At 44.4% G+C, this 9,491-nt stretch overlaps 1 pseudogene; it reads right to left on the bottom strand.

Annotated features, from left to right (window-relative positions):
• The window catches only part of LOC121865921, a 38,484-nt pseudogene that overhangs the window by 1,932 nt on the left and 27,061 nt on the right, over nucleotides 1-9,491 (bottom strand).

The raw sequence follows: 9,491 nt of genomic DNA, 5'->3' as shown, positions 1-9,491 counted from the left end.
AAAAATAGTTATTGTGTTAAAATAGTTATTGTGTTTAAAAATAGTTATTGTGAGTCAAGAAATAGTTATTGTGAGTCAAGAAATAGTTATTGTGAGTCTAAAAATAGTTATTGTGTCTAAAAATAGTTATTGTGTTTAAAAATAGTTATTGTGAGTCAAGAAATAGTTATTGTGAGTCAAGAAATAGTTATTGTGAGTCTAAAAATAGTTATTGTGTCTAAAAATAGTTATTGTGAGTCAAGAAATAGTTATTGTGAGTCTAAAAATAGTTATTGTGTCTAAAAATAGTTATTGTGTTTAAAAATAGTTATTGTGAGTCAAGAAATAGTTATTGTGAGTCAAGAAATAGTTATTGTGAGTCTAAAAATAGTTATTGTGTCAAAAAATAGTTATTGTGTTTAAAAATAGTTATTGTGAGTCAAGAAATAGTTATTATGAGCCTAAAAATAGTTATTGTGCATCAAGAAATAGTTATTGTGTCTAAAAATAGTTATTGTGAGTCAAGAAATAGTTATTGTGTCTAAAAATAGTTATTGTGAGTCTAAAAATAGTTAGTGTGAGTCTAAAAATAGTCATTGTGAGTCAAGAAATAGTTATTGTGAGTCTAAAAATAGTTATTGTGAGTCAAGAAATAGTTATTGTGTCTAAAAATAGTTATTGAGTCAAGAAAAATAATTGTCGTGTTAAGGATTTTCAGTGTGACCGGCACGAACCTGCAGCAGCAAAAGGGTTAACACAGGAATTGACGTCTTCTGCTGTGTTGCCAAGAGTTGTGAATTTATCTGGCATTAGCTTCACTGTGGGGTGTGTGTGTGTGTATGTGGGGGAGGGGGCCGAAACACTTAAACCTGACACCTTGTAAATTCGACCCTCAAAAGTACAGACACAAATGACAGCAAGCACTTTTCAGCATCTTGGATTATGTCTCTAGAACAAGAGATCAGTTTTTGGACATATCTGGAGTAAGGCAAGAGATTTTCTGTGCCAATGCGTACTAGATTTCCTTTTCACGATGATCACAAAGTGGAATGGGGGGATGCTGGTCCCAGTGTTCTTGCCTAACTTAATGTGGGAGGCAACGTACTGTAGCCTTCATCATCACCAGTGAGATTTGTCCTCTTGAAATGGATTGATAATTAAAGCCACTTAATGTATACAAAACTTACATCATCAATAACATTACATAACTATATGAGTTTCAATCTATACATTAGGTATGTCAAGTGTTCCTTCTTTTGGGTGTGGGGCTGTCTCTCACATTGGGGGGTACGGGCCGTGACTGAACCCACCGAGGGTAGACGAGTACGGCGATCGTCCGGGTGTCGGAGGTGCGGGGTACGTTTGGTAGGGGTTGGGCGGGGTGTGCAGTGCTCCGTACTGACCCATAGTCGGAGGCTGTGCGGTGGTTGCGGCATGTGGGGCCAGACCGGGCGGGTACTGGGCAGCGTACGGGGGATACTGACCGGCGTAAGCGGCGTACGGACTGGCAGACACCGAGGTCCCCGTTCGGTACGAGGGGGCGTACTGAGGGTAGGTGGGAGGCTGGTAGGACGGGAATGGCGAAGGAGACGTCACCGCAGGGTTGGAGGCCGCGTGGGCTGCACCGGGGAGGGAAGAGGTGAGGGATTGTTGGGACGTGGCAGAATTAATTAGCGACTGTAAGTCTGGGCTGAGCGTGGCCTGGTAGTCGGGGCGACGGAAGGCGCTGGTGCCCGTCGACAGGGTGTAGTTGAGGTAGTCGAGGGCGGACGCATGGCTGTGTGGGGAGCTCAGGTCTTCCGGCACTGCGTCAAACACTTGAGAATTAAGTAAGTGGGACAAGTTTAGGGGACTGTCAGCTCCGCCCAGTCCTCCGCTGCGTGAACTGTGCACCAGACCGCTGCCGGCGTGAGCCAGCGTCGAGCTCAGGGAACTCTGCTGAGACTGTTGAATTTGGTGTTGCTGTTGTGAGAGCTGTGGACTGTCAGACATTGTGGGGTAAGTGGTAGTGGCCTGCTGGGTGGTGGCCGGCATGGGGCTAGACATGCTAGACATGGTTCCGTAGCTCCCGCCATTGCCGCTGAACTGAGCCTGCGTGGTGGATGGCAGGAAGGGAGACTGAGAGCCTGCGTATGTGTTGGAAGTGGACAGGCCAGACTGGTGCACGTGAGGTGCCACCTGTGCCACGTTGCTGCCCAGGCTGGCACTTGAAACTGCATCCATGTTGCTTTTAGACCAGCTACTACTGTTGGTAGTGCTGCTGCTACCACCTGACTGTTGCTGCTGTTGCTGCTGTTGCTGCTGCTGCTGCTGTTGCTGCTGCTGCTGCTGCTGTTGCTGCTGCTGTTGCTGTGCCGGTTGCTGCAAGAAAGGCTGGAAGAGCGGTTGAGAGGAGTGGAAGGCTTGTTGGGAGGAGAAAGGTGGTAGGTGAGGGAGAGTGGTGGAGGCAAGACTAGTGTGTGGTGCCCCCGGGGGCCCTGGACCACCAGGGGGCAGCAGGTTGCTCATGGACTGTAGTGGGGTGAGGCTGGCCGTGGGTTTGTTGGGTGTTTGTTGTACTTGTGGCTTCACGATGCCGGTGCGACTCTCGCTGTTGCTCACCGAGCTAGAGAGAGGTTTTGCTAGGTCCCGCATTCCAAATCCAACGGCCGACTTAGATGGTGCTCCAAGGACGACTTCGTTGGAATGGAGCGAAGGGGAAGAACTGTCTGTCGTTGGCCCTCCGTCGGACGTCACCAAACCCGTGGAAGCGTCGGCGGTTCCTAACTTGTCATCCCGTTTGCCAGGTAATGGGGACGAGTTGTCAGCCATCTTGGATGCTTCAGAAGCAGCTGAATCGGAGAGGTGATTTGACCCGCCCAGACCATGATGTTCTTTTCCAAGTCCAGCAGCACCCGAGTCTGAGCCACCACCCACCGCTTCACAGCTCTCACCTTCCTCCTTCTTGGGGCTGTCAGCTTCTTCCTTTTTACTAACCAGATTAACGGGACCGTCGGCCTCCTCTCTGCCGCCCATCTTCCACTCTTTCTCCAAAGACTTGTTGTCTTCGGTCTTGACCCGATCCCCCGAGTCCTTCTCCTCCCCGGACTCGGACTTGCAGTTGTCTACCGTGCTGGAGCCGGAGTCCTTCTCCTGTTCTTTCTTGGCCTGATTTAACTTTTTCAGTTTTTCGTTTCTGTGTAAGTTAGCCAGCTGAGCTAGCGTGGTCTTCTTGGTTATCTTGGGTACGGCGGTCATCTTGGTCGCTGCCACGCCGCTAGTGCTGGGACCGGCGTTATTCCCCTTGGGCGTGGTGGTCACCGTCAACTTGGGGTTGAGTTTGATGTTGCGAACAGCTTTAGAGGTGGCCAGCGCTGTGGCCTTCGTGGCTGGGGTTATCACCACGCTTTTATTTAACAGGGCCTGTGGCGTGGCGCTGCCCCCCGACACAGGCATAGCAATGGTCTGGTAGGCTTTACCTCCACGTATGTTTGTCATAGGTTTCTTGGTGATCCTAACAGGCATCTGTCCCTTGGTGATGATATTACCGGTAGCGTACTGCATGGCCATCGGCGGTCGACCTCGCCTGGCACCGCCTCGACCCATGTGTTGCATCCTCGGCCGGGGGGAGTTGACAATGGTAGGTACTATGGTGACGCTTCCTTTGTTGAGTGGCAGCCCAAACACCTCCTCTGTAAAACACAATACATTAACAACTATCCCTCCTACACACTCAACTAATTGTACACTGAGGCAAAGCTTGGCTTGTATCTCACTCCAGGTTAGGTTAGGTTAGGTTAATGATCAGTTAAGCACGCGCACACGCACGCACACACACACACACAGTGATAATTCCCCTGAGACTCCACGATAGAGAGGCCTGGGACCACACCTCACCCACTTGAGTGAGTGAAGTCCTGTGACAACAGATCACGTGGTGTCCCAATGATGCTACGACACCACTTAGTGAATGAGTTGCTACAGCATCACGTGATGCCCCTCATAACACCATCTGTGAGGGAATTACCACCCCACGTGATGCCCCTCATAACACCATCTGTGAGGGAATTACCACCCCACGTGATGCCCCTCATAACACCATCTGTGAGGGAATTACCACCCCACGTGATGCCCCTCATAACACCATCTGAGAGAGTGATGCCCCTCAGTGAGGGAATTACCACCCCACGTGATGCCCCTCATAACACCATCTGTGAGGGAATTACCACCCCACGTGATGCCCCTCATAACACCATCTGTGAGGGAATTACCACCCCACGTGATGCCCCTCATAACACCATCTGAGAGAGAGAGAGAGAGAGAGAGACCCGGTATCAAGTGATCACGGTAGACGATGTGCAGAACAAGTGGGATAATTACCTGGACACTATCACCAAGACCTACCACCACTTCTTTCCAGCCAAGACACTGAGGATCCACCCCGATGATGTCCCGTGGATTACGCCCCGTATCAAAAGACTAATTGAGCCGCGCAACAAGGCATACTACACCAACAACCGCCTGTACAAAAGTCTACGTAACCAAGTCATCAGGGAAATCAAATCGGCCAAGAAGTCTTATTATCCCAGGAATGTGCACGGCCTCAAGGAGGTTGGCATCGGTCAGTGGTACTCCAAGGTAAAAGATCTCTGTGGTCTCAACTGTCAGTCTCCCACACTTCCTTTCATCTCACATTTACCTAGTGAGGAGGCAGCTGAGATAATTAATAACCATTTTGCTACCGTATGTCATACCTTACCCAGTCTTGACCTCACTCTCCTCCCGGCTTACTTACCTTCCCCCTCCCCCCCTCCCAGTGTTCAACCATTTGAAATCGCCAACAAACTCCTGAAATTTAAATCCAAATGCTCCACGACCCCAATTGACCTCCCAATCAAAATATACAAGGAGTTTGCAGTCGAACTTGCCACCCCCCTCTGTTCCATTATTAGTGCATCCCTCTGACAAAGCAAATGCCTTAATGAATGGAAAACCACTTATGTCACCCCTATCCCCAAGGTCCCCACCCCACAGTCCCCTAGTGACCTTAGGCCAGTTGCCATCACCCCCATACCTGGTCTACTCTGTGAACAGGCATTTGCTAGTATTATCAGTCAATTGATCCACAGCAATCTGGCAATATGAGGACCTCCTCTACGTCACACTACTTAGTTAGTTTCCTGGATTTTCTGCACAAAAACCTTGAGAAACGTAAGACATCACTGGCCGTTGCCCTTGTTGACTTCAGGAAGGCGTATGACCTTGTTGATCACTGCACTGTTATCAACAAGGCCATTGCACTAGGGCTGCCCACCAACCTGGTCTTATGGCTCACTGATTTGCTGAGCAAACGGCAGCAAGCAGTCAGGTACCAGGGTTCTGTCTCCACATTCCAACACCTCACCAGGGGACCAAGATGGGACCACTGTGCTTCCTGATCCTGATCAACGACGCTCTATCGGACACTCCTCACAGGTGGAAGTACGTGGATGACTGCACTGTGGGGATTACAGTGGACAACATCTCTCCAGACTACTCATCGCTACAAGGCACCCTGGACAGGCTACAGGCATGGACTACAGAGAACAAAATCACCATCAATCACACCAAAACCGTAGTCAAAGACATCAACACCATCACCACTCCAGCAATCACAGTGGGTGCCCATCCTCTCCAGTTAGTGCAGTCTGGGTGTAACTATAGACCACAAACTGGACTGGAAGGCACATGTAAACAACACTATCAAGGCAGCCTCGTACCGACTCTACATGCTACGGCAACTCAGGTCACTTGGGACACCCACGCCAAAGCCAAGGACTATCTACAACGCCCTTATTCTCCCCAAATTAACATATATGTCACCAGCCTGGTCGTCTTCTCTCAACTCTACCCAACAACGTCAGCCAGAGAAGGTACAGAAGAGGGCCTGCAGAATCATGCTCGGCGCAGACTACTCCGGCTACAACAACACTCTCTCCACCCGGGAAATGCCATCCTTCAGTGACCTCCATCACCACGCACTAGCAGGGTTTGGCAGTGGACTACTGCACCACCCACCTCACGCAGTCCGCCATACAACAAAATTCAGCCCATAAGAGCCCGCACTGAGAGATATAAGAATAGCACCATCTCAACTATTGTTAAAATAATAAACAGTTCCTGATTTATGTACTGTACAGCCCTGAAAATGTATTGAATGTATATTATTATGTCTAAATCATAAGTAAGTTTGTATATTTTCAGCCACCGGCTGCAACTCTATTAATAAACAGTTATTATTATTATTTACACACACTCACCAATTATTCTTGGTTGAATTGACTTACTGTTTACCATTGTTTGTATACCTACACTGTCTATGTTCATTGTTTGTATACCTACACTGTCTATGTTCATTGTTTGTATACCTACACTGTCTATGTTCATTGTTTGTATACCTACACTGTCTATGTACATTGTTTGTATACCTGCACTGTCTACGTACAGTCAGCCAAAGTTCCATCGACCCCACCCTGGGTCTCCTGCTCCCAGGCAATACTTGAAGGAAGGAAGGCTGTATGTAAAGGTGATTGGTGGATTTATTTTTGGCTCTATCACTGTCGGGATAAATATTAAACAATCCAAAAGTAACATTTTTACAACAATAAATTATTCATCGTTATTTAAGATCATGACAAGTTTCCAAATATTCGTGTATTTGCTTAAATAATGAAGAAATTGTATCAATGAATTGGCAACACAACTACACCCAGGGCTGCCACCAGATTCTCACACCTACCGTACAGGTGGGGTCCGATGAATTTCAAATTGAACAATCCACAGGCAGGGCTACCAGGCCTTTATCAAAAGCCTTCGTTGGTGGCGTTATATTGTTTCGCACAAGAATTGTAATGATAGTTTTTTTTTACCGAGTGTACATTACTTGTATAGCTGTTTATGTATATTTGTACTGTGTATATAAATTGTTTGTATACCTGTGAGATATTAAGTAAAGTAAGGAAGAACAGCGTTGGGCTCACCGTTCCCGGGAGGTACACGTATAGCTACAATTTTCCCATCATTGAGGCGGAGGTAGATGCCCTTCTGTGTCTTTATGACCATCACTGACTGGCCGGCCTTGAGAAGAATTGGTTTCCCATCACCGGAGTTTGTTGGTATGCTCACCTCTATAATAGCAACATTTATAGTATATTAGTAAATATTCCTGTCACAATGAACATTTAAAGTGCATTAGTAATTATTCCTGTCACAATAAACATTTAAAGTGCATTAGTAATCATTCCTGTAACAGTAAACATTTAAAGTGCATTAGTAATCATTCCTGTAACAGTAAATATTTATAGTACATTAACTGACAGTGCAATGGCTTGTGTTACTTGTGAACAGCTCTGTGGCTCTCTGAAGGCTGAGCTAGTGAAAGTCAAGGGCAGAAACTTGAAGTTGAAGGAAGTGATTGTGAGGATGAAGGAGGAAAATACAAGACAAGGAGAGTCTGTGTGTGACAATGACACAGACCAGTGGAGGTAACAACAAAACTGGTGGCAAAAAACCCAAAAAGGAAGAAATAGATGATAGCGTAGTCAGGGACAAGACTGAGAGGGAAGGCACGACAACCTTAATTGTTGTTTATTCCCAGGTATGGTACCTGGACAGAGCTTTTGTGGTATAAATAAAAATAGGATGAGGGTTTGTTTACCAGGAGCTGGGGTGGGGGATATAGTTGACAGGATGGACAATATCTTGTCTGGTAATGGGAACAAACCCATTATCTGCCTCAGTGCAGGAGGCAATGATATTGGCCGGTGTAGGAGTGAGGAGCTTCTTGATAAGTTCAAGACAGCTATAGAACGTGTTAGGTCTAGGGGAGGGATCCCTATCATATGTGGTGTCCTGCCTAGAGGAGAGTTGGCAATCATTTTTTTTTTTTTTAATGGGGATTAGCCCACCTGGGCATAGGTCACTGACCCACATCGGGGCCTGGGGAGGGAGGGGGCGAAAATATTATTATTATAATAATAATAATAATAATAATAATAATAATAATAATAATAATAATAATAATAATAATAATAATAATAATAATAACAATAATAATAATAATAATAAATAATAATAAATAATAAATAATAAATAATAATAATAATAATAATAATAATAATAATAATAATAATGATAATAATGATTCATATTCAATAAAATTTACAATAAAAATACAAAATTTTAAATAAAATAATAATAATTCATAGTAAATAAAATTTATAATACACAATACAAAATTAACAATAAAATAATAAGGATGACAATAATAATAATAACAACACTAATAATAATACCTGCAATGATAAAGAACCATAAAGAAATGCAAAAAGGAAAAAATCAGTAGTGAGAAACAATATATGTGTGTTGTGTTATCATAGTAAGAGAAACAATTGAGACCCTACAATTGTGTGTAAATGAGGCAGAAAGTCAGATCAGCAACCTGGGACTTGGTCACAATTTTCGTGATGCCATATAGCAGGAGGGTCAAATGGAAGTCAAGGGGAGTTGGTGTCAACGGCCGTCTTGACAGATATTGCAAGTCAATATCAGTCCCATTCGTTGACAACTGGGACAACTTTTATGGCAGAAGGGACCTTTATGCTAGGGATGGGGTGACAACCCTGGCTGGGTCTCTCAAGAGGGCAGTTCAAAAGATGCATCATACTATACACTACAATATTACTTAAGTGGTGATAAATACACAACTGTACTGTACTAATTTACTAAGTGTTTAACAGACATTGTGGTAAGCTGGTCAGCTGTTTGCTCTTTATAAACAAATGACTCCTGGTGTTCAGTGTGGGATTCTTTATTCAGGAAAGTTGATTTATTTAAGGATAATATTTTATCAACCTGGCACCAAATGATCCTAGATTATATGATAATTATGGTGGAATAGCATAAAGGAATCTTGTGGGAGAGAGGGAGCCACCCACTCACCTTCCACAATACTCCTACACATATTTTTATCTTTATATTACTGTACAGTTTACAGTTTTCTCTTTATTCATAAGACAAATTCTGTTGTTACTTACATATAACACTTTACAGTAAATAACAATCATCTCGGTGATGACCAGACTTATATGTCTCATTAATTATCAACAGTTGTTTTATATTTTTTTATTGTTGATGTAACAGTGTTTTAATAACCTTGTTATACACTTAGTTGTTGAAGTGCAGTAATAACATAACAACAACTGATTTTCTTTAAACAGTTCAGATAAGCTGTGTTTTCTCACCCCCATATATTCACTATTTTTTGGACTTTCGCATTTTTCGGACTGAGTCTGAAAAATGTTAGGTTCTACTGTACAGTTGGATACCGGCGAGCTAACCGATAATGACGGAGAAAGTGCCAATAATCTGAACAGATATTTTTCAACAGTTTTCACCACCGAGAATTTAAACTTGATACCCGAGGCACCGACTATGTATATACAGATGTAGTGAAGAAAAGAGATAAATAGAGAGCGTTACTAGTGATGATGTTA

The sequence above is a fragment of the Homarus americanus genome, unplaced genomic scaffold (assembly GCF_018991925.1).
Source record: "Homarus americanus isolate GMGI-L3 unplaced genomic scaffold, GMGI_Hamer_2.0 scaffold4264, whole genome shotgun sequence".
Classification (NCBI taxonomy): domain Eukaryota; kingdom Metazoa; phylum Arthropoda; class Malacostraca; order Decapoda; family Nephropidae; genus Homarus; species Homarus americanus.
Note: the sequence above shows the minus strand (reverse complement) of the source record. Positions and strands in the feature narration are given on the sequence as shown.